This window comes from Martes martes (assembly GCF_963455335.1).
Source record: "Martes martes genome assembly, chromosome: 10".
Lineage (NCBI taxonomy): Eukaryota > Metazoa > Chordata > Mammalia > Carnivora > Mustelidae > Martes > Martes martes.
The window spans coordinates 48265638-48291768 of record NC_137898.1 but is presented as its reverse complement, the minus strand read 5'-3'; the positions used below and the strand labels follow the sequence as shown (position 1 = coordinate 48291768).

At 41.4% G+C, this 26131-nt stretch overlaps 1 protein-coding gene across 1 annotated transcript in view; it reads left to right on the top strand.

Annotated features, from left to right (window-relative positions):
• Positions 1-24047: 24047 nt before the first annotated feature.
• TEAD1 (TEA domain transcription factor 1) overlaps positions 24048-26131 on the top strand; it is a 254396-nt gene continuing 252312 nt past the window's right edge. The window contains exon 1 of the mRNA XM_080815981.1: positions 24048-24118. The gene's annotated coding sequence lies outside the window, so the exon portion shown is untranslated. The remainder of the gene's footprint in view (positions 24119-26131) is intronic.

Genomic DNA, 26131 nt, shown 5'->3' with positions numbered 1-26131 from the left:
AGTAAATAGATCAAAATAGAATAGATCATACAATGGAGTTCGACATAGTAATGAAATTGCTATTAATTGCTAAGTGCAATGAAATGGGTAAATCTTTGAGACAATGTTAAACAAGCAGAAACACAAAAGAAGAAATTCTATATGATTCTGTACATATGGAACTCAAGAAGAGGCAAAAATAGTTAATAATGATTGAATCAGTACATATTAAGGGTAATGAAAGGGAAGGAGCATAAGATACTCTCCTAGAGTACCGAAAACATTCTCTATCCTGATCCAAGTTGTGGTTAGACAGGTTTATATATGGGTAAGACTTCATTTTAGCTGTAAAATCAAGATTTGTGTATTTTATGGTACGTGAATTACAATTCTGTAGGGAAAAAATCCTCACCCATAAATCTACATGAATTTACAGTAATTCAAATATAGCATTTGTGCAGGAATATGCAAATGGACCAGTGTCCTATGATAAAGAACTAAGATTCACAAATATGGGAATTCATATTACAAAGCAGTATTTACTTACATATCAGTAGGTGAAACAAGAACTACTCAGCCATGGGTTTTGGGACAACAAAGTAGCCATCTGGGAAAAAATTAACTTGAGTGTTTGCTTTGCACACCAAATGAGTTTTGGATAGATCAAGTGTTTGAGTTGAAAAATTAAAACTATCTATATAGTAGAGAAAGCCTTCCTAAATATGATATAAAATACGAATGTCACAAAAGATTGATATATCTGGTTCATTAAAATATTATCCATCACAAAAACTTCAGAAACAAAATCAAAAGACAAACAAAAATTTGGGGAAAATGTATTTGCAATTCCTGTTAAAAAGGGTTAATTCCTCCAATATATAATAGGCTCCACAAATTAACTAGAGTACAAATCCAACAACTCCAGTGAACAATGGGTAAAGGGTCTGAACAATTTTCCTAAAAAGAAATACAGTTAAAAAAAAATACAGTCAGCTATAAATCATATGAATATATGACTTAAACTTCCTCATAATAAGAAAGGTTCAAGGAGACAGCATTTTTTAACCCACTAGATTAGCTAAGATAAAAAGTGTAATTTTTGAGGATAGGAGAAACAGGAATTTTCATACTGTTTATAGACATACAAATAGTTACAACCTCTGTCAAAAGTGATTTGACAATATATTTCAAAACTAAGAATGTGTATATCTTCTGGTCCAGTAACCCCATTTTTGATTATATATCTTGGACATATCCACACATACATACCAAATAATGTTCAAGGTCATTTATTGTGGTGTTGTTTGAAATCCGAAGGACCGGAAAGAATCTAAATGGCCATTGAATAAGCTACCTCCATACAATGAAATACACACCATATAAAAGAGACCGTGAAGAGTTCTCTGTAGGGTGTGAAACAGACTTCAACGTGCAGTCATATTTTTTATAAATTGAGTTGTAGAAAGTTCATCAATACAAAATCGGATAAACAAGGCAATCAGTTGCAAGATAACACACAGTTTAGAGGAGGGGTAGCAGACAGGGATGGTCAAGTGACAATCAATCCAGTCAGTGCCATGGGGTAACAATTAGCCACAGTTGGGGCGCCTGGGTGGCTCAGTCATTAAGCCACTTACCTTCAACTCAGGGCATGATCCCAGGGTCCTGGGATGCAGCCCTGCATCAGGCTCCCCAGTGGGAGGCCTGCTTCTCCTCTCCCACTCCCCCTGCTTGTGTTCCCTCTCTAGCTGTCTCTCTGTCAATTAAATAAATAAAATCTTAAAAACAAAACAAAACAAAAAACAATTACCCACAGCATAGACAAGAACCTTATTACCTTCACCAAGACATTATGGTTACCACCAACAACCTCCCATATGTAGGTCTAACAGTTACTAGTGTTAGAAATGTCAGTTGCCTTGGGATGCCTGGATGGCTCAGTGGGTTAAGCATCTGACTTTAGCTTGAGTCATGATCCTGGGGTCCTGGGATTGAGCCCTGTGGTGGGCTCCCTGCATTTCCCTCTGCCTGAAGCTCCCCTTGCTTGTGCTCTCTCTCTCTCTCTCTCTCTCTCTCTGACAAATAAATAAAATCTTAAAAAAAAATGTCAGTAGCCTTTACTAAAACCATTTATTCTGTTAACTGTTAACATGACAAAAGATTGTGTGTATTTTTTGTTGGTCATAGTTTTACATCTGATTTCGAAGAGTGGATTATTAACTTTTTGGAACTTGTGACTTAAAAAAGGAAACAGATCTTAGTAGAGATGTGATGTTTGCCAAGAATAAATACTACCCAGAAAGGTTGTGGATTATACTGCTTGACTTCTACCTCAGATTCTTTTTTGTTTCATGACTTAATAGTGCTTTGAACTTGGTGTATCTTTTCCTTGTTTGATCTCCAGGAGCTCAGTCTTTTGTTTCACACAAAATAAAAATTTTAAAGTAGAAAATGCTTGCTTTACTTTTAAGATACGAGAGTATCCATATACTCAGATGTGTTCATTCTGAAATTTGTACAGAAATTAGTATAATCAACTCATGAATGCACAACTATGTTTACTTGTAACATATTATGTTAACATCAGCAGTTGAAAGTTAAACAATTGTAGGGTATTTCTTTTGCCTTTTGTTGTTAATGACCATGGTATTATGTAATTACTTACTCAAGGTGTGAGTCAGCTCCATAATTGTTTTGGTCTCTTTTTAGAGGGATGTCAAGAAAAAAGCTATAACATGAAGAAGGAATCCTCAGTTTCAGTGTCTTGAGCTAGTGATGGGTGAGATTGGGGCACACAATCATTTTATACAACTGTAAGGCTTTTTGCTAACTTAAACTTCCCTACCAGGTCAAAATTTACATGTTATACTAAAGTTTAACTCTGTAAACTTTCTCCTTTTGTGGCTTCCTCTTCTCTAAACACAATGATGCTGTAACTTCCTTTTAGAATGATCATTTTATTTCTGATCATTTTAATGGCCATTAAATGGTTTTATCAAATAAAATATTTATAAGATAAAAAAACAAAACTGGATAAACAAGATATGAAAATATGATATAGGGGCGCCTGGGTGGTTCAGTCCATTAAGCGCCTGCCTTCCGAACAGGTCATGATCCCAGGGTCCTGGGATCGAGTCCCACATCGGGCTGTCTGCTCAGCGGAAAGCCTGCTTCTCTCCCTCTGCCTCTGCCTGCTGCTCTGCCTACTTCTTCTCTCTATCTCTCTGTCAAATAAATTAATAATCTTTAAAAAAAAAAAAGAAAATATGATATGATCCACAATGGAAAGAAATCAAATAGACCCCTATGTATCAACATGGCTAGATCTCTGAAATTTAATTTCAAAATACAAGTCACAGAATATGATGCATAGTCTAATGTCATATTTAAGAATTTTAAAACACACGCTGGAGGCAATACAAATATTATCCATGAATATATATATGAAAAACCCCATACACACCAAGTACATGATGGAGAATGAAAGTGGAAGGAGAGATTTAAGAAGTTTGGAATTGGTCAGTAATCTTTTGTCTCCTTCATTTAGAAAACAGAACAAACAGTACCACACTCACACCCAGGGAACATTTGGCTCTCCTTGGTCTTACGCTTTCCATTTTCTCACATAATCACAAATACACAAAAATAGCAATATATTTTTAAAACATGCACATGAGTCTTTCACTGGCATTTGGGCTCAGTGCTACAAGATGCAACAAGGATAAAGAATGGCATCGAGTCTTTAAAAACTACATGAAAATATGTTATGAGACTGAGAATCATCATATAGGTGATAATATGAAGATTTAAAAATACCTTATATTTTATGATAATGATTATTTCTCATATAACAATCTTATCCCATGATCATATGTAAAATTCATGGGGTTTTTGTTTCTAAAATTTTTTTTGTTTCTGAAATTTCTGAAATAAGGACTTTACTGATAATTCCAGTGGACGCTGTCGGAAGTTGCCTGAATTGAAATTAACCAAAGAAGTGATCTAGAAACCCCAAAGACCGAAGAAAAGTTTCATTTGGCTTTATGATCAATAGAAGACAAAGTATGTGAAACTTATCTTTTTATGATTTTATTTATTTATGTGAGAGAGACAGCAGCCTATGAGGGGGGTGGGGAGGAGCAGAGGGGGAGGGAGAGAGACAAGCAGACTCCACATTGAACAGAGACCCACATGGGGCTCAATCCCAGACTCTGAGATCCTGACCTGAGCAGAAGCCAAAAGCTGGTCACTCAACTGACTGAGCCACCAAGGCAGGTGGCCCTGTGAAACTCTTAACTTGACAACACTGTTAGCGATTTTGCTGAAATGAAGGCAAGAAAAATAAATTTAGTGGAAAATACACAATTATTCATACATTAGATATATTTTTTTAGTTTATTTTCTAAATATCACAAGCTTATCAGCAAACGCCTACACATGAATAGTAATACTTAAAATTAAATCTTTGTTATTTACTAAGTTTTTAGTCTTAAAAAAGTATGGCTTTAGGCAGCTCTTTCTGCCCATGGGTCCTCTCTCTGTGCTTTAATAAAACCACTTTTTGCACCAAAAAAAAATTATAGTTTTATAATTTTTTGTCATAAAAATGCATCTATCAGTGTAGGAGGTTGAAATACGGCAGAATAGTTTATCAGCTTGATTTAGATCTTAAATATTTAGACATAAAACATGTGGGCTTCTATTTGTAATCTACCCTAGACTATCAAAATGTAAGGAACTGTCTAAAAGTAAACATGGCAAAATGTTAGTAATTTACAGTTCTGAGTGGTGGAAACAGAGCTATTTTACATTAAGCTATCTGTTGCATTTTTTGATCAGTTAAGATATGTTAAACACTCAGCAGTTAGTTTTATGATATAGTACAATGGATGAAAAGTTATTTTCTTCTTTATGATTTTCTCAATTTGAATATAATTAACCTGTGTTGTTTTTTGAATCAACACGGAAAAAAGCATTCTAAAATGTAAGCAAACAGTTTGGAATGAAGGCAGTTTTAAGAACCTGATCCTTGTATGGGCCTGTTTAAGCTTTTTAATATTTAAAGGAAAAACTGCTCCAACAGGCCTAGTCAGTCCCTCCCCGACATGTGTCAGTAGCAAGTAGGACAGGGGGTTGGAAAGCAGGAGTTAAAGGGAGAAAGTTAGGACGGATCTGGTCAAGTCAGTGGACTTACAGGAAAACAAACACAATCTAATAGGATGGACAGTGAGAGTGGTGAGCTGGGGGACCAGCGTTCCAGGATCTCAGGGCGTGTGACCACAACTCTGCCTTAAAGGATATGGTTGCCCAGTGTTTTAATTCCAGCCAGTATTCCTCCACAACTGGACATTATTTTTTAAATTTTATACAACACTTGCTTAGAGTTACAGCATATTTATACATACGTTCGTCATTAGTTCACACTCCTCACATCTCTGTGTGGGTTCCTTTTCCCTTTGGCGGAGGTAAATCCCTCAACATTTCCTTCTGCGAAGATCTGTGGGGGGTAAAATCTCTCATACATTTGTATCTGTCTAAAGTTTCTTTTCTTACTTCTAACCCATTCTTGAAATATATTATGTGCACATATATCGTATATATAGTTAATTCATTCAGAAGTATAGTTTATTTTCTCTCAGCGTAACGAAGATGCTTTGCTTATCTACTGCCATCAGATCTGCTGCTGTTGAGAGGTCAGACAATAATCAGTGTTGCTCCTTTACAGGTGATGTGTCATTTGTCTCTAAATGCTTTTAAAATCTCTTTTTCTGGGGCTTGTGGGTGGCTCAGTTGGTCAAGTGTCTCCATTCAGTTCAAGTCATGATCTCAGAGTCCTGGGATGGAGTCCTGTGGTGGGCTCTCTGCTCCGAGGGGAGTCTGCTTCTCCCTCTGCCCCTCCCCCAATTCATGCTCTCTCTCAAAAAAATAAAATCTTTAAAAAAAATGTAAAAAAAAAAAAAAAAGTAAAACCTTTTTTTTCCCCTTTGGTGTTTTTCAGTTATCTGATCCCGTTTCTAGAAATGGGTTTTGTTTTTATTCATCCTGTTTGAGTTTCATTGGAATTCCTGAATTTAGAGATAAGTTTTCAACACTTCTAGAAAATTCTCAGTTATTATTAATTTGAATATTGTCTCCTTATTTTCTTTATTTCTTTTTAAACAGCTTAACTGTTTATATATATAAAATATATATATTTTATATGCCACAAAGTTCTCCTGTTTAAAGTGCACCGTTCTTGGAAGGACAAATATTGTTAAAATGTCCATTCAACCCCAAACAATCTACAGACTTAATGCAATCCCTATCCAAATACCAACAACATTTTTCACAGAACTAGAACAAATAATTCTGAAATTGATATGGAGTCACAAAAGATCCAAATTGCCAAAACAATCTTGAAGAACAACGCTGGAGGTATCACAATTCCAGATTTCAAGTTATACTACAAAGCTGTAGTAATCAAAACAGTATGGTACTGGAACAAAAATAGACACAAAGACAATGGAACAGAAAAGAAAGCCCAGAAACAAATTCACAATTATACGGTCAGTTAATCTTTGACAAAAGAGACAAGAATATGCAATGGGAAAAAGACAGTCCCTACAACGAATGGTGTAAAAGAATGAAACTGGACTACTTTCTTACACCATACACAAAAATAATCTCAAAATGGATTAAAGACCTGAAGTATGAGACCTGAAGCCATAAAAATCCTAGAAGAGAGAACAGGCAGTAATTTCTCTGACATCGGCTGGAGCAACATTTTTCTAGATAGGTTTTCTCAGGCAAGGGAAATAAAAGCAAAAAAAAAAAAAAAAAGCTTCTGCACAGCAAAGGAAATAACAAGAAAACAAACAAACTAAAGCCCCTAAAAGTCAACCTACTGAAAGGGAGAAGATATTTACAAATGACATAACTGATAAAAAGTTAGTGTCCAAAATATATAAAGAATTTATGTAACTCAACACCAAAAAAACCCAAATAATCCAATTAAATAATGGCCAGAAGACATGAACCAACATTTCTCCAAAGAAGACATCCAGGCAGCCAAAAGACACGTGAAAAGATGCTCAACATCACCCATCATCAGGGAAATGCAAATCAAAACCACAATGAGATATCTCCTCACACCTGTTGGAATAGCTAAAATGAAAAACACGAGACATAACAAGTGTTGGCGAGGGTGTAGAGAAAAAGAGCCCTCCTGCACTATTAGGGGGAATGCAAACGGGTGTAGCCACTGTGAAAAACAGTATGGAGGTTCCACCAAGAACTAAAAATAGAACTACCCTATGATCCAGTAATTGCACTATTGAGCATTCATCCAAAAAAAAAAAAAAATACAAAAGCAGTAATTAAAAGGATATATGCACCCCTACATTTATTACAACATTATTTACAACAGCCAGTTATGGAAGCAGCCCAAATATCCATCAATAGACAAATGAATAAAGAAGATGTGGTATGGGTGTGTAGACACACACACACACACACACACACAGAGTGAACTATTATTCAGCCACAAAAAAGAATGAAATCTTGCCATTTGCAACAACATGGATAAAGCTAGAGAGTATAATGCTAAGTGAAATAAGTCAGTCAAAGACAAATACCATATGATTTCACTCATACGTAGAATTTAAGAAACAGAACAAAGGAAAAAAAAGAGAGATAAACCAAGAAACAGACTCTTAGCTATAGAGAACAAACTGATGGTGTGTGGTGGGGGGATGGATGAACTACAGGCAGGGGATTAAGAGTACACTTATCATGATGAGCAATGACTAATGTATAGAATTGTTGAATCCCTATATTGTATACCTGAAACTAATACAGAACTGTATGTTAATAATACTGGAACTAAAATAAAAACTTAACAAAGAAACAAAAAAAATGTGTTGTTCTATAATTTGGAGACTAGAGTTGTACACCATGATCATAATTTAATTTGAGAACACTTTACCTCCAAAAGAATCTTTGTACCTGTCAGTAATCACTATGTATCCCCACCCCACTCATTCCTGCCTTGCCCAAGGAAACCACTAATCTACTTTCTTTTCCCATAGATCTGCCATTTTGGACATTTCATAGATTGGCCTACTCTGGAAATTACATATAAATAGAATCCTACAATATGTGGTAATTTGTTAGTTATTAATTTCGTTTAGTATAATGTTTTCAAGATTCATTCATGTTGTAGTATATATCTGTACTTCATTCCCTTTTATTGCCAAATAATATCCTATTGTATGGATATAGCACATTTTGTTTATTCATTTGTCATTTGGGTTATTTCTATTCTACCTTTTAGCTATTGTGAATATGCTGCCATGGGCCCTTATATATAAATTTTTGTGTGGATGTATGTTTTCATTTCTCTTGGGTAAATACTTAGCAATGGAATTTCCAGGTCCTATGTTAATTCTATGTTTAGGATTTTTTGAGGAACTATCAGACTGTTTTCCAAAGTGGCTGCACCATTTTCCATCCCCAATATCCCAGTGTGTGATGGCTCCAATTTTCTATCCCCATTACCCTTTTCAGAAAGATGACTAGATGTATACGAGGCATTCTCACCATATCCAACATAACTCATAACCTCTCATTTTCCCACTCTCTTTATATTCCATATAAATCCATTTACTCTGTTATCCAGCTCACTAACTCTATCTCCAGGGGTGGAACCCACCTTTCAAATGGGTTTTTTTGTTTTGTTTTGTTTTTTACTTTCAACTCTTCAAATTTTAATTTTGAGATTTTCTATGTGGACTTCTCTCAGGGCCACCAAGCTATTCCATGCGCATATTTGAAGCTTATCATATATTTATTTAAACATATTGTAACAGGCTGCCATAACAAAATACCATAGATTTAAACAATAGACATTTATTTTCTTATAGCCTGGAAGCTGGAAGTCTAAAACCAGGATGCCAGCATTGTAGGGTTCCTGGTGAGAGCACCTTCTTACCAAGAGCTCAGATGGGGGAGACAGAGCCAGCTTTCTGGGGTCTTTTCCTTCTAAAACACTAATCCTAACAGGGTCCCGCCCTTATGACTTCATTTCACTTAATTATTTCCTTACCTTATATTGTCACATTGGGGCTTAGGGTTTTAACATAAAATCCTAGGGAGACACAACTCAGTCCATAACACATATTGAACTTAGTTACTTCAAAGTGTTATAGTCTTGTGTCTGAATACAGAAAGGCTCTAATTCTGCCTCATGTTTTTTTCTGCTGGTTCTTACAGATGATGCTTTGCTTTTATGATTTTATTTATGATGAATTTCTCATTTTATTTTTTGGGGGGATTTGAATATTTTTTTAATGAATATATGTATATTTTTTATTAGAGTTTCTCATTTTTGTTGGAACTTCATCTGTAAGAGTGTTTGGAGGCCTGGATTGAGTTTGAATTTCTCCAGGGAAGATTTACAGTTTGCACCTCTCAGTCAGCTAGGGGCCTAACAATAGGGGATCACTTTAAATAACACCATCAGGGTGCCTGGGAGGCTCAGTTGGTTAAGCCTCTGCCTTCGGCTCAGGTCATGATCCCGGAGTCCTGGGATCGAGTCCCGCAACGGGCTCCCAGCTCCAAGGGGAGTCTGCTTCTCCCTCTGACCTTCTCGCCTCTCATGCTCTCTCTCTCACTGTCTCTCAGATAAATAAATAAAATCTTAAAAAATAAAGAAATAAGTAAATAAATAAATAATACCATCAGCTTGCTTTCCCTCCCCCAACCTCCACCCCTCCCCTCAATGGCCCTACCCCACCTCCAGGAAACTGTGTGAACCCATCTGATGGTCAATTTGTGGTTACGGATTTTCAGGTGATTCTTTTTCCTGACATCCAGCACCCAGGACAAGTCATGCAGGCAAGATTTTCCTGCTGTCTCCTTTTTTTCAGTAACAGTATTTTTCTCATTCCCCTTACAATGAGGGTAGGTCCCAGCTTTATGTAAGGGTCTCACTTTTGATTTACTACTTTTTGTAGTCCCCAGCTTTGCCTTCTGTTTCCCATGTACCACCTATTAAGAGGTCTAGTTCTTTCCAGTTCAGAGAAACATTTAAAATAATATTTTAAAAATACACACACAACACTGACATTTTTCTCATTTAATTAGGCAAATGTGGCAAATGCTCATAGTAATGGCTCCAGTGAATTATGCCTCCTTGTGTCAGTGCTCCTTTGTAATGTTAACTCTGCTGGTCTAGTTCCTGCACCAAGAAGTGAGGTCTAGATCTGGACTGTCCTGTGACTTGCTTTGACTAATAGAATCTGGTGTAAGTGATGTTGTATGGCTTAAGAGGCCTTTTTGCTTTTGCTTTCCTGGAATACTTCCAGAATCACTTGAAGTCCTAGATGAAAGAGCACATGAGGAAAGAAGCCAAACCATCTCAGTCATCTCAGCGGGGACCTCGGACATGTGAGTGAGGACATCTGAGAATGGCCGTTCTCCACCCAGCTCACTCATTGAACATAGTCATATGAGTGAACTTGGGTGACACAGGCAGAACCTCCCAGCCTATCCGTAGAATTTAGTAAATAATAAATTATTTTTGTTTTAAGCCCCTAAGTTTTGGAGTGAGGTTTGCTTTACATCCAATAGAAAACTGATGCAAAGGGTCATTTAGGATATCTAATCCATTAATGATGTACTATACAATGGCTAACTGAACATAATTTTTAAAAAAGGGGGTGGATATCTAATCCACTATATTGCTGGAAATTATGTCTCCAGTGTGGAGTGTAGGAACCTCAGAGGGGTGAAGAGGGCAACTGTGTTGGTGGGGGGAGGAAAGCAGGAAGTGGTGAAGAGAAATTGGTTACAATAAGGGGATTGATCAAGTCATATATTAAGAATAATGGGAGCCACTATTACAAGCTGTCATCATCAAGACAGTATGGTACTGGCACAAAAACAGACACGTAGATCAATGGAAGAGAATAGAGAGCCCAGAAGTAGACCCTTAACTCTATGGTCAACTAATCTTCGACAAAGCAGGAAAGAATGTCCAATGGAAAAAAGACAGCCTCTTCAACAAATGGTGTTGGGAAAATTGGACAGCCACACGCAGAAAAATGAAATTGGACCATTTCCTTACACGACACACGAAAATAGACTCAAAATGGATGAAGGACCTCAATGTGAGAAAGGAATCCATCAAAATCCTGGAGGAGAACACAGGCAGCAACCTCTTCAACCTCAGCTGCAGCAACTTCTTCCTAGGAACATTGCCAAAGGCAAGGGAAGCAAGGGCAAAAATGAACTATTGGGACTTCATCAAGATCAAAAGCTTTTGCACAGCAAAGGAAACAGTTAACAAAACCAAAAGACAACTGACAGAATGGGAGAAGATATTTGCAAATGACATATCAGATAAAGGGCTAGTATCCAAAATCTATAAAGAGCTTAGCAAAGTCAACACCCAAAGAACAAATAATCCAATCAAGAAATGGGCAGAGGACATGAACAGACATTTCTGCAAAGAAGACATCCAGATGGCCAACAGACACATGAAAAGGTGCTCCACATCACTCGGCATCAGGGAAATACAAATCAAAACCACAATGAGATACCACCTCACACCAGTCAGAATGGCTAAAATTAACAAGTCGGGAAATGACAGATGCTGGTGAGGATGCGGAGAAAGGGGAACCCTCCTACACTGTTGGTGGGAATGCAAGCTGGTGCAACCACTCTGGAAAACAGCATGGAGGTTCCTCAAAAAGTTGAAAATAGAGCTACCCTATGACCCAGCAATTGCACTACTGGGTATTTACCCTAAAGATACAAACATAGTGATCCAAAGGGGCACGTGCACCCAAATGTTTATAGCAACTATGTCCACAAAAGCCAAACTATGTAAAGAGCCTAGAAGTCCATCAACAGATGAATGGTTAAAGAAGATGTGGTATATATATGTAATGGAATACTATGCAACCATCAAAAGAAATGAAATCTTGCCATTTGCAATGACGTGGATGGAACTAGAGGGTATTATGCTTAGCAAAATAAGTCAATCGGAGAAAGACAACTATCATACGATCTCCCTGATATGAGAAAGTGGAGATGCAACGTGGGACGTTTGGGGGTAGGAAAAGAATAAAAGAAACGAGATGGGATTGGGAGGGAGACAAACCATAAGAGACTCTTAATCTCACAAAACAAACTGAGGGTTGCTGGGGGGAGGGGGAGCAGGAGAGGGTGGTGGGGTTATGGATATTGGGGAAGGTATGTGCTATGGCGAGTGCTGTGAAGTGTGTAAACCTGGCGATTCACAGACCTGTACCCCTGGGGCTAATAATGCATTATATGTTTATAAAAATATATATATATATAGAAAGAATAACAGGAGCCAGTTTTCTCACGGGTGGAGAAGGGAATGTGAAAAAGAGAAAACTAGAATGAATCTAAGGGGTATCTGACTGGAGAGTTGGAGGTACCAATACAAACTCATGATTGTAAGTAAGAGATAGGGAAATATGGATGTAAGTATATGTGTGAATACATACATATACTACCTAATTCTGTCCATTAAAATATACTGAGAAAAGTAACACCCCAATAGCACTGAACCAGAAAGTTGCCATGTGCTCAAAAAATGATGGGATATGTCAAAAGGACATGGGAGCCAGTTGAAGGGGTTCTGACTGGCCAAATATGGCATGATATGATCATCAAAAATAAATAATAGTAATGGATTGTACCCAGTTGAATAAAATAGGAGTCTAAGCATCTCTACAGATTTAAAAAAGTAATAATGAAAAAAGTGAAAGTTTGGTGAGACACAGTATAGTTATATAGCATCAAAGTATCTCCCCATAAATTACTTATTAACAAACAGAGGTGGCTTAATAGTGATCAAACTTAACAACACCCATAACGTGACAAATTGTGATCAGGCAGGACATAGAGGATGCAATGAGAACACAGCATGACTACTGTCATATGTCTGTCCCAAATGGGAAGCTTGTATCTAGTCATGAGTAAACAGACAAACCTGTATTAGTTGGGTACTGCTCTGTACAAAATTACCCCTAAACTTTGTGGATTAAAACAATATTTATTACCTTTCAGTTTATATGGGTCAGGAATTTAGGAGAAACTTGGCTAGGGAGCTCTGGCTTCTGCTATCCTGTGAGGTTGCCGGAGAACTCACTTCCAAGGAGGCGTATTCATATGGCTGGCAAGTTCATGTGGCCACCGAGGGAATGCTTTATTTCATCTCCATGTAGGTTTCTCTGCAGGGCTGTTTGAGCATTCCCATGATGCAATGGCTGGCTTCCCCGGGAGCAAGCAATCCAAGACGGCAAGGCAGAAACCACAGTGTCTCTTATGACCTAGCCTCTAGGTACACAACACTTTCGCAGCATTCCACTGGTCACACAGGTCATTCCTGAGTCAACGTGGAGAGGACTTACACGAATACCGGAGGGCGAGAAGCATTGCGAGCCATTTGGGAGTCTGGCAACCACAAACCCAAAGGAAGGGACAAAATAACCTGCAATCTTCAAAATGATTAAAATCATGAAAGTTAAGAAAATGCTGAGGAAAGGACTCATATTAAAGGAGATGAAAGACACAGGACAACTGCATGCAACACATGATTTGGGGTAGGGTCTTTAGCTCCCTATTAGATAATTGGGAAGACCTGAATTCAGTTTGAAGCTTAGAAGTGTCAATTTCCCAATTTAGGTGGTCACACGTTCTTATTTGGAGGAAAGACACTAAAGAATTTGGGGGTGAAGGGGTGTCATGTCAGCAACTTCCTCTCATCTTTTCTGAATATTTGAGATTATTGAAAGAAAAGCATACAATCTGTTCAACCCAGAGAAATAATTCCAAATACCTAAAATATTATATTGCAGTTCTTTAACTCAGATAATTTTTAAAACAGAACTTCTTCATAAAAGTCACAGTGTTTTAAACTTGAGAAACAGAGAATAGACTAAATAAAAAAAAGAAAATCTAGTCTAATATTTTGGCATGTAGCTTTTTGGTCTTTTTTTGTGCATACATTGTATACATTCATATATACATAAAAAATTATAAACATGATATCATGCTGTTCATATCTTTATCATAAACCTCTCCTCAGACCAATAATATTCGGCCACAACATAAAGAGATCACTTACCCACTTTTATACATCAAGTCAGCCATGAGGCTGAGATTCAAGACAAATTTTGCCTGCCTCCATAGCCTGTACTTTTTCTCCTTATCCCTCCCCGTGCCTGCCTCCTTGCCCTCCCCCTCCCAACCCAGCACTGCTTCCCAGCCCTACACCCATCCCCAGACAGGAAAAAAACAAAACAAAACAAACAAAACAAAACCCAAAAAAACCAGCACAGATTTTTTTCTCACCCACCAAAACGTATCAATAATCACACTGATGCTTGCCAGCTGTGTAGTGCTGGGATTCCCAGCATCCATTCACACCTGTCTTCCCAGGCTTGTCCAAAGAGGTATATTATTTTTAACGCATCAACTTCATCCTCAGGGCATTTACATAGCTAATTGCTGTCACAGTCCCTGTTTTGTGATAGTCTTTTCAAGAGGTTATTTGAACTAGTGCTGCATGGTTTGCCACTGGCCCCTTTTGAATTGATGATGGGATGTGTCTAGGAATGAGTCAATGATTTGAATATCCACTGTGCACACAATTCTGCATTTTTCTAAAAACTCGGGAGTGCAAAGATGTGAGTGCTAACTCCTAGCCAGGAAGTATTCTGAAATACAACTGGGGAGAGAAGAGAAATGTCCATACAACAATACACAGTAGCATCAGGCATCCTGTGCTCAGTGACAGTAGTCAGACAAGCATGATGGGCCTTTATTTTCACAAAGACGTCATCAGGAAGGAGGAACTTGACCTCAGCCCCCATTGGTAGAGGAATGTATGTGGAGCAAGTATTTCTGGCAAGAGAAATATAATAATAAAGATAAAATGGCAGGAATGTTTTAGACATGTGTGAAGAGGTGAGTATGATTAGAAGGTGACAGGAAAAAATGGGTAAGAAGTTGGGGGGGGGGCGCCTGACTGGCTCAACTGGTAGAACATGGGACTCTTGATCCTCAGGGTCTTGAGTTCAAGTCTCACATTGGGCATAGAGCTTATTTAATAGAAAATAAATAAAATAAAATAAAGATTGGTTAAAAAAAAATAGCCCAGGGACTGATTGTCAAAACTCTTGCATGCCACATCCAGAACAAATTTCATTAAATGGGAAGCAACTTCATCGGTTGAGAGCCAGGCCCTAGGTGGGAAATGAGAATGTAGAGTCTTTTTTTGCAGAAAACACCCTAGAAAAGGAAAGAGGTAGGCAAAGGAAGGGGAAGATGGGATGATCCTAAAGGGCCAATTAAAATTACTGATAACACTGGGGAAGCCATGCCTACTTGAAGGCTGGAAAGGCAGTGCTGGTTGAGGGAAAGATGGAAGACAATGAAAGGAGAAAGAATAATTAGCAAAGTGAGTTCTCCAATGAGGTGAAGGGGACCTGAATCCAGAGCGCACATATTGATGGAGAAGTTGGAGGAGGGCTTATCTTTGAGAAGGAGGGAAGTCACATACTCTGAGAAAGGAGGGTTGGAGACTGCCTAAGTATGGAGATGGAGTGGTTTGGAGCAGAGAAAAATGTTAAAGATGTGTTGTCCTGGGTTAGGCCTTGGCTCGGTGGGTTCAGGGCAGTAGGCAAGAAGTGGTCTGTTTTGGAGAGTGATGGTGGTTATTTAAAATGAGATTGGTAGGGATGCCTGGGTGGCTCAGTTGGTTAAGCATCTGCCTTTGGCTCAGGTCATGATCCTGAGATCATGACATTGAGTCCCCCATTGTGCTCCTTGCTCAGCTGGGAACATGTTTCTCCCTTTGCCTACCACTCCCCCAGCTTGTGCTCTTTCTCTCTCTCTCTCTGACAAGTAAGTAAATAGAATCTTTAAAAATAAATAAATAAAATGAGAGTGGTAGCTCAGAGGATGGACAGGGGAGAGGCAGAAAGCCTGATCATAGAGTCTAGACCTGCAGAGGCATATCCATACCCAGAGACCCAGGATCAGGGAACGTTTCTCACTCATGAGTTGGGGCTCTCTTTGGGGTGGATAAATTCCTCCAGCCACGGTTTTGTCTTCTCCTATGGCCTTGGAATTCTCCGGGGCTAGGATTCCCCCGTTTCTCTGGCAGCACTGTTCAATAGAATTTTCTATAATCATACAAATGTTCTATATTTGCACTTCCTATTATGGTAACCACCAGCCACCTGGTGGCTTTGAGCACATGAAATGTGGCTAGTGTGATAAAATTTTTATTTCATTTATTATATTTTAGTTAATGTAAAAAGCCACAAATGACCTCACCAGAGAGAGCAGCTACTGAATCGTCCCTTCCTTCTTCTTTTTTTTTTTTTTTTTTTAATTTATTTATTTGTCAGAGAGAGTGAGAGGAGCGAAAATGAGCACAAGCAGACAGGGTGGCAGGCAGAGGCTGAGGGAGAAGCAGGCTCCCTGCCGAGCAAGGAGCCAGATGTGGGACTCCATCCCAGGACGCTGGGATCATGACCTCAGGTGAAGGCAGCCGCTTAACCAACTGAGCCACTCAGAAGTCCCTATCCCTTCCTTCTTAGTGAAGGAGATAAGACAGGAGTGGAGGACAGGGGTCAGATAGGAGATTTTGCTATTGAGAAGCACTAGTTTTTTCAGGATCTACTCTGGTTGACCTTCCCCAAGAGTAGGTTTGCAGTTTCAGAAACTTCACATTCCCTTCTTTTTGCTCCTGATAAACTCATAAGGATCAGTTATTTTGGAAACTTTCTTTTTCATGACCAGATTCTGGGCAGGACAGTTCTTTAAGGACAGGTCTTCTCTTTAATCCATACACCTGGGAAGTGGAATGAGCTATCCCAAGTCTTCTGGATGAGGAAATGTGGAAACTGAGGAGATCATTCCACTTAGGCCAAAGTAGCTTCTGTGGTCCTAGGAGGATGCCTAGAAGTCCTAAGAAGGAGTTCTGGCTTGGCAACAGAGACCTAGGTTCAAAATCTGTTATCTAACCATTTTAATTCTGCATCTATAAAATGGAAAGAATGCTACCTACCTGAAAGGGCTGTTACAGGGGTTACATGTAATTAGTAACATTCATATTTATTCTTTTTTAAAAAGGATTTATTTATTTGAAAGTGATCGAGCATGTGGGGTCAGGGGAGGGGCAGAGGGAGAGAGTCTTTTAAGCAGACTCTGCGTTGAGCATAGACCTTGATGTGGGGCTTGATCTCATGGCCCTGAGATCATGATCTGAGCAGAAACCAAGAGTTGGGGCTTAACTGACTGAGCCATCCAGGTGCCCCCATATTTATTCTACATTGATTGTCAGCTAATGTGCTAGGTACTAGGAATAAAATGGTAGGCAAAGCAGGTATGATTCTTGTTCCACTGGGTTATTTCACTGCCTTATGTTCTCGTGTGTGAAGATAGTCATTAATCAAATAATTGTGGAAGTATACATTACGTCTTTATAATATAATTATGTTATACAAAATTACAGACTGTGATAAGTCCAGGAAGGAATAATACAGGTGATGTGATTTCTAAAATATGTTTGCAGACTTTTTGACACTCTCCCTCTAAAAGGTAGTATCTAATTCTTCTCCCATTGGATGTGGGCCAATCTTAGTGACTCACTTCTAATGAAAAGAATATGGTAGAAGGGATGCTGTTTGGTTTTTGAAGCTAGTTCATAAAAAAGAAACAGCTTCTTTGTCTCTCTTTCCTTCCCCCTACCTCCCCTCCATTTCTTCCCACTTTCTTAATGTTTAGCTTTGAATTCAAGTCACCATGTTGTGTGGAGAACCAAGCAATACGGAGAGATGTATGTATAGAGAAACTGAGTCCTCTTACTAACAGTCAACACCAACTTGCCAGCCATATGAGTGAACAGTCTGGAAAGGGAAACTCCAGTCCCAATCAAACCTTCAGGTAACTCCATTCTCAGCTGACATGACTACAGTCTCATGGAAGACCACAAGCCAGACCCACCTAGCCTAGCCATTCCCAAATGCCTGACCCACAGAAATGATGAGAGACAATAAATGATTCTTACTGGCTTAAGACATTAAGTTTTGGAGATATTTGTTACCCAGCATTAGATAACTAATACAATTTGTTAAAATGTGATTAAGTCTGGCGTATCAAGCAAAACAGGAGAAACAATTAACAGACCATAGGGGAAGGGGAAGATATTCCAAGGAGCTGTCCTAACACAAACAAGGGCCCTTTGGGCAAATGATCAGTTTGAGGACTAACAGTTACCCAGTGTGCTTGAGCACTTGAATGAAGGTTGGATGGGAGAGAGGCAAGATGGGTGAAAAGTCAGGGAGGGGTTAGATCATGCAGAGCCATAGGAATGACTTTTTCTAAATGTGGTAGGATACTCTTGAAGAGTTTTTAGCGGGTAGAGATGCATCAAGCCTGATAACTTGGTTTCTGGTGCTTTACCTAGAAATGGAAAACACCTGATGAGGATCATACTCATAGTGGAAGACCATGGTTTTGGACAGATTGTTTGACATGCTTCTGAGATGCCCAGATGGTGTTGTCCAATAGAACATTAGTTATATACATCTAGAGTTTCACGGAGAGATATGGATTGCATGTGCATGTTTGAAAGACAAGAGCAAACACACAGTGATTGAAACCACTGGAGTAAATTAGTTAGAATTAGCTGGAGATAGGATATAAAGTAAGAATAGAAGAAAGTATAGCGTCTAGAATCATGCAATTTAACAGCTAGCTGGAGGAGAATGGTTCAGCGAAGGACAATGAGATCTAGCAGAGGAGTAGGGGAAACTAGGAAATTGGGCCAGAGAGAGAGACTGTTTTAGAGAGGTGATAATCAACCATGTCAGATAATCCAAAATGGGGTCAATGAAAGGCCCACTGAACTAACTAAACGGAGGGCTAGAAAAACATCTGTTTTGAGGGAAGAAGTGATGAAGACTAAAGCCTGAATGGAGAGGGTTGAGGAATAGTGGGAGATAAAGAAATGGAGGAAATGAGGTCAAACAACTCTTTTCTGAAGTTCGGTTGAGAAAGGGAAGAGAAGGCAAAAGTTTCAGATGAGGTTGGGGTTTGTTGTTTTTAAGATGGGAGGGAGACCTCTGTCTGTTTACATCCTGATGGAAAGGATCCCATAGAGAGTGAAGGTCATGATGTGGATGAGAGGAAATGGTGTACACTGAAAGGATTATGAAAAAGGGGTGGGGGAGTGATAGGATTCAGAACCAGCTCAAGCCCTGGGCACGTGGGAGGCATCAGAATAATAATGGGTCTCTTTAATATTTATTTTTAACTTAAAAAAATTGTGAAATACAATAGATATATAGAAAAGAGTGTCTAAAACAAATACAGTATCTCCCCCCACCCCCTGCTCACCCAGCCCCCACCAACGGTTTCTGTGTCTGGTTCAGTTACCCAAGTTCAACTGTGGTCCTGAAGTAGACCATCCCATCATCAGAAGGTCAATAGTAGCCTAGCACTATGTCCTGATGCCTGTGTCATTCACCTTGCTTCATCTCATCACATTGTATTTTACCCTCTATCATCACAGGAAGAGGGGTGAGTGCCGCACTAGATATTGAGAGAGCAAGAGAGACTACATTCATATAACTTTTATTACAGTGTATTGTTATAATTGTTCTATTTTATTACTATTGTGAATTCCTTATTGTGCCTAATTTATAAACCAAACTTGATCATAGGTAAGTACGCATAGGAACAAATATAATGTATATAGAGTTCAGCACTATCCACAACTTCAGTCATCCGCTGGAGTCTTAGAACGCATCCCCTCAGATAAAGGGGGACATCTATGCAAAGTTTAATGGGTCATTATAGTGAATACCCATATAAGCATACAAAAATATAACACTGTCTGCATTTCAAACACCCCCCGCCCCCACATATTTCTCCTCCTTGTCCCAATGCCCAATTCCTACTGGTAAGCACTATCCCAGATTTATTGGTAATTGATATTTTTCTTTTTTTTTCTTTCCCATTTTACCACCTCAGTATATACCTAAATATACCTCAAATAATGCTGTTAAATTTTGCTTGTTTTTGAACTTCATATAAATATAATTGCACTATGTGGATTCTTTTATTTCATGCTTCTTTCACTCAATGTTATATTTTTAGCATTCATCTACGTTGTTGCATGGACCTCATTTGTTGTCAACCCTGTATACTATTCCATTGTATGATTATATCACAATCCATGTACTTTTTCTGCTATTAGTGGACATGTGGGTCATTTCTTGTTTGGTTGTGTGTTTCGTTTTGTTTTGTTTTTAAGTTTTGTGATCCTCTATTTAAAAAAAAATTTCTGTGTATTTTTATTGCTTTTAAGTATTCTCTATGCCTAACATGGGGCTGGAACTCATGATCCCGAGATCAAGAGTCAGATGCTCTACCAACTGACCATCCAGGTGTCCCTCCTGTTTGGGGTTATTAAAAAAAATGCCCTCCCCCCCCCCACCAAACATTCTTGCATGTGTGTCCCTGATGTACCTGAAATTCTCTTGGCTATATTCCTAAGAGGAACTTCTGGATCATAGAGCATGCATATCTTTGACTTCATTCGTTAATACCAAACTTTCCCAGAGGTTATACCCATTCACACCGCTCTAAGTTACTCCACTTCATTAGAAATGAGACAAACTGTATCATTAGTGTTAATACACACCTTTACTTATTTTCTAAAGCAGTATCTTCCCGAGCCAGGTGCTTCCTTAGAGTAAGTTCTAACCTGCCCACTCTCCTTCCTAGCTTCAGGCTGACTGAGTTCTATCTCTTCACGAAGTGTTACCATTAACTGGATCATTGTTTCTCTTACGTGTTACAAGTTAGGTTCTTCCTTGGTTAAGACTTGGAAGTAACAAACTCTCTTACATCAGAGGTGATACATATAATTGTTACATCTCAGGGTATATCACCCCTGCACATGGTTAATCTTTTGCTGTCAGTACAGTACTGCAGCTATTTGGGCAGCTAAGTGGAAGGTTAAGAGCATGAAATATGGAGCTGGACTGCATGGGTTTGAATCCTCACTCTGTACTTTCTATCTGTCCTCAGTTTGCTCATCTTGAAGGTAGAAACCTCACCTCATAGGGTGACGGTGGGTGATTAAATGAGGCAATTAGTGGAAAGTACTTAAACAAGTGCAAGGCATCCAATTGCTTTGTTAAAGATCTGTTATAGTTTTGGGGGCAGTAGAGGTCAGTGATTATGAACATGGGCTGAAGTCAGAAAGAATTGAGGTCAACCCTGTATACTCTGCTCTCTCTGGACTGTGGGTCATTGGGTAAGTTGTTAATATTCCTGTACCTTAGTTCCTCACCTGTATAAACTGAGCTACGAATCATTATCTTGTACAGGTGCCACGAGTATTGAAAAGGTAAATGCAAAGTGCCAAGGACTGAGTTTGGGTGTAGTACATGCTAGTTGCTGTCATTTTAGCAGATGGCAGCTACTGTTCCTGCCCTCAGATGCTGGAGGTGAACAGCTGCTGGGCCCTGACATCTGTAGGTCCTATGTACCATCTGGTGGGTAGCTGAGGGATGTGAATATGTGCGGAGAGACCACAAAAGTTATTCCCATTTACGTGTACGTCTTGTGAGGTATACACTTAGCTAAATGAAATCCAGTCCACTTGGACTCAGATGTAGGGGCATCCCAGCACACCGGTAACTACAGAATACAATAGGGAGTCTGGAGCAAGGACTTTTGAGGGTCCTAAGGAGGAAATATCTAGTTGAGTAGTCTTTCTAGAAGAGGTTTTTAAGATAAGTCTCAAGAAACATCCTATCAAGTGGTAAAAGCTGCAGAAAATACTGGTCATGAAGAGCTCTGAATCGCAGGCCAAGGTATTTTTCCTCAATTCAGTAAGAAATAGGATATTTTGTATTGCCAGGTGGCTGTGAGATGGGAGCTGGAGTCTGAAAAATGTTCAGGTACATTGGGCCAACACACTGTGGTTTAGCAACCCTACTGTCTGGCTTGCACTGCCATTGGACTCTCACACTTTTAGAAGATGATATTTGGAGAGGGATATGCCTAGCACAGTTTTAATGCCAAATTAATTATGTTTTTCTAATACGTTTCCAAAAACCAATACAATGGTGGCTGGGGTCATTACTGTAAACCTCATTGTATCACATTATTGCATGCAAACTAGAGATAAAATGCATTAGTACCCTTTATTAAAAAAAAAAGCATTAGTACTTACCTGTGGTAATGGATACATACACACGTGAGACATTTGTATAGAAATACAGGCAGACACAAATGAGTACAATTAAGGTTGGGAAAACGTCAATAAGACGGGTGGACTGAATCGATGTCAATATCCTGACTGTGCTATATTATAGTTTTGGAGGACAGTACCAATGGGAAGAACTGGGCAAAGTGAACAAAAGATTTCTTTGTACTATTATTTTTTACAACATGTGAATCTTCAATGATCACAACAAACATTTCAATTAAAAAACATTAGTACAAGTTACGTTTTGTACAAAATGTGTCGTAGCAAGTCACATTCTGCTTCCCTCAATTATCCATATTTAAGGGATTTAGGGACAAATAAAATAGGCGCCATTATTTATTTTGGGGCCCAAACTGGAAAGGAGAGCAAAGTGCCTAGAAGGAAAGAGGTCAACAGCACAGGAATTGCTTTTGCTACTTCGATCTTAGTGAAACTGGCACAAGACAGTCACCGAAAACGTTAGACAAGTTCTGCCATAGAGGGCTGACTTTACCCAGCTATTTTCTGATTTACCCACTGGGTCTACTGTGTCACTTCTCCGCCTCCAAAGGTGGCGATAAAATTATTTTTTTAGAATGGAAGAGAAATTTATCCACACACACAAAAGGAGCGGCCTGAAGTTGCCTGATGTAGCATTTTAAAATTCGGGGAGTTTTTACCCAACCCATTACTTTCGAAAAGTACAACCCACAGGGATGAGTGAATTCAACTTGAGCAAGCTGGAGAAGACCGTGCTTGCAGGGCAGATTGGTTTCCCTTCCCAACAAAAGGGCCGACTTCCACTTGAATGAGCGCCGCGAACTTTTATAAAGTGCAAGAGGGGAAGAAATGGCAGGCTGGGAATCCGGCCCCGGGAAGGCTTCCACCGCGCCGGAGAACCACCACCTGAATTTCCAGAAAAGAAACTTCTCTTCCCCGAACTTGCAGACTTCCGCGAGTCCTGGAGCGCTCTAAGGGGTCGGCCGAGCTTCCGCGTCCCGTAAGAGGGAAACTGAGGCAGGGAGGGCGCGGCGCGCACAGCTCCGGGCTCGGCGCCCGCCCGGAGGAGGAAACCCAGGCTTCCAGAGTTCTCCGCGCGGACGCAAGCACCTCGAAGCCGCCCGCCGCCCCGCCCTGCTCGGGACAAAGCCCGGGCCCGCGCCGGGAGACGGGGCGGGGGGGGGGTGGGGAGGGCGGCTCCCGCGCGCGCCCCGCTCCCCCGTGGGCGCGAGACTCCGCCCCGCCGTCCCTGCGGGGGGAGCCCCTGCCCCAACGGCAAGTCGGCCCAGCCGGGCCCGCCCCGAATCCCCATGACGTCACCGGCGGCGGCAGGCCCCGCCCCCGGCCCCGGGCGGCAGGCCGCATGACGTCACCGAGGCCCCACCCCTCCGGAGCGAGTTCGGTCCTGGCGTTCATTTCATTCCTGTCCTCATTCCGAACATTCTTAGCATCGCTCGCGCCGCGCCGCGCCGCCCGAGCCGAGCCGAGCCTCTGCAGCCGCCGCCGCGGCCCCGCCGCCCGCCGCGGGCGCCCACCAAGCACTTTGCAGACTCGCTTCCACCCTGCGGGCCAGTCCGCGCGGCGGGGCCCGGGCCCGGGGCGGCCGCGTCCGGGCACAGGCCATGCAGTGAAGCCCCCCCACCCCGTCCGCCTTTGCCCGGAGCCGCGGGCAGCAGCCCAGTGCGCCCAGCCGGCCCCGGGGCAGGAGCGGTGCTAGGCAGGGGTGGGGTGGCCCGGCCCGGGGACCGGGAGCCGGGGAGGGAGCCGGGCACCGAGCTGCGGGCGGGGGAAGCGGCGCCGAAGTTTGCCTCGGACTCGCCGGGCGCTGCGGCGGCTCCCTTCGCCGAGGTAAGTTGGCGCGCGGGGTGATGCTGGGTGCGGGCGGCGCACCGGGCGCCCGGGGGCGGGGGGCCGGCGGCGCGTCCGGCTCGGGCCGCTCTTCTTTGCGGGCTCCGCTTTGTGTGCGGCAGGCGGGCACGCGGAGGGCCGGGCCCGGGCCCCCGCGCCCCCTTCAAGGTGAGCGGCCGGGCGCCGCCGCGCGAGTTGCCGGGACGCCAAGTTGGGCCGCGCGCTGCGGAGCCCGCGCGGCAACAGGCGGCCCCCGGCGGCGGCCGTGGAGGCGCCCGGCCGGCCGCGCCGCGCCCCCCGCGCCCCCCGCGCCCCCCGCGCCTGCCCGCTCGCCCGCACGCGCGCACACGCACACACCCTCACAAGCTCAGCCGGTTATCACGGTTTGCTCGGGGAAGTCAGAAGTTCGGAGCGGGCGCGGGCGGGGAGAGCCGCCGGCGCCTCCTCGGAGCCCGGAGCCGGCCCCCCCCCGCCGCCGCCGCCCCCATCGGGCCCCCCTCCCCCCGGGCGCCCGGGCCCCCCGAGGCCTGCCCGGGGTCCGCGCCGACTCGTGCTGCCGGCGGGGGTTCGCTCCTTCTCAAAGATGAAAGAAGGCACGGTCGCCTTTGCCGCTTCTCCAGGACTGTTGCTGCTGCCGCCGCCGCCACTTCATTGCACATTCAAGTGGAAAATTTTCAGGAGTCAGCAGAAACATTGTGTCCAAAAAAGACTGAGTCGCAGTTACCACCAAACCCTGGAGGAGACTCTCCCTGGAAAACTTCCCTTCGGTAGGAAATACTGGGGGATTTGTTTGTTTATTGGAAGAGAAATGATCCCCAGGAGAGGAGAAAATCAGGGTGTACTTCTAGTCTTTGTTCGTAGCAGCAACACTGTTTTCAAAAGTCCAGAGGCCCGCTTTCAAGAAAGTTCAACTTCCAGGAGTTTCTTTTTTCTAAAATGCGTGCGTGTGTGTGTGTGTGTGTGTGTGTGTGTATTTCTTTTTTTTTTTTTTTAAACTGAAGCAACATTTTAAACGAGTTGAAAACAATGGAGGGCTCACACTTCCCTTATTCTTCTCCCACGAAAATAAATAAAATCCAGATCATAATTTTCTTTGCTTTTTAATTGTCTTTCTTTTTAAAGATTTATTTAAAGTCGAATGGTGTCACTGTATAAAAATATTTATGAAACAATGAAATAGCAGCCACCAGCATTTCTCAGGAGGCTTGTTAACTTCTCAGAAGCAAGTGGCTGCCTGTGATTTGCAGAAATGAAAATTGACCTCAGTAAGCACTGGAAACTTAGAGACAGATGATGTTCCAGGAGCGGGTAATGTAAAAAGGCCTGTTTTAAAAACAGTGCCTTGGAGGGAGCCCAGGTCCTGGGACAGAAAGGTCTGCAAAACCTATCAGATTTCAAAATGGTTAAACAAGAAAATTTTAAATGCTACAGATACTGCAAAGGAGCAGAACACTAAAATATTTCAGGGCAACCGCATGTTTCTTCCTCTCCACCCTCCTTGATTGTTTCTGGAAGTTTTGGTGGTCTGATCGCTTGTGGTGTGCTGGGTTCCTGCAGGTGGTTACCTGAGTAGACAGATCCCTTTTAGGATCCTGGGATCTGCCTGCATTGTCAGAGCAGGCAGTGAGTGGACTCCTTTCTCTGCAGTCTGCAGTGGCCTTTACTGGTGTGTCCTGCCCGGGGCTTCTCTGCCAGGGTACTCTGAGGCAGTGCTTAGGGAACATATCTTAGGCTGTGCCCGTGCTTCGTCCTTTCACTATCGGGTCTGTGCCCTTTTGTAAATATCAGGATCTTCGGGGCCAGGCTCAGATCCAACTTTGGTTAAGAATCTTTCTTCTTCAGAAGGATATAGTAGAACTAATTACAAAGTGACTTAGGAAAGACAAATGGATTTAGTTGAACCTTTGTCAACAGCGAGGTTTTGAATCGTTGATTATTTTTGGGGGGGGGGAGGAGGTTTACTTTTCTAATCTATTTCCATAAATGGTCACAGATATTTTTGTTTAGTATTTC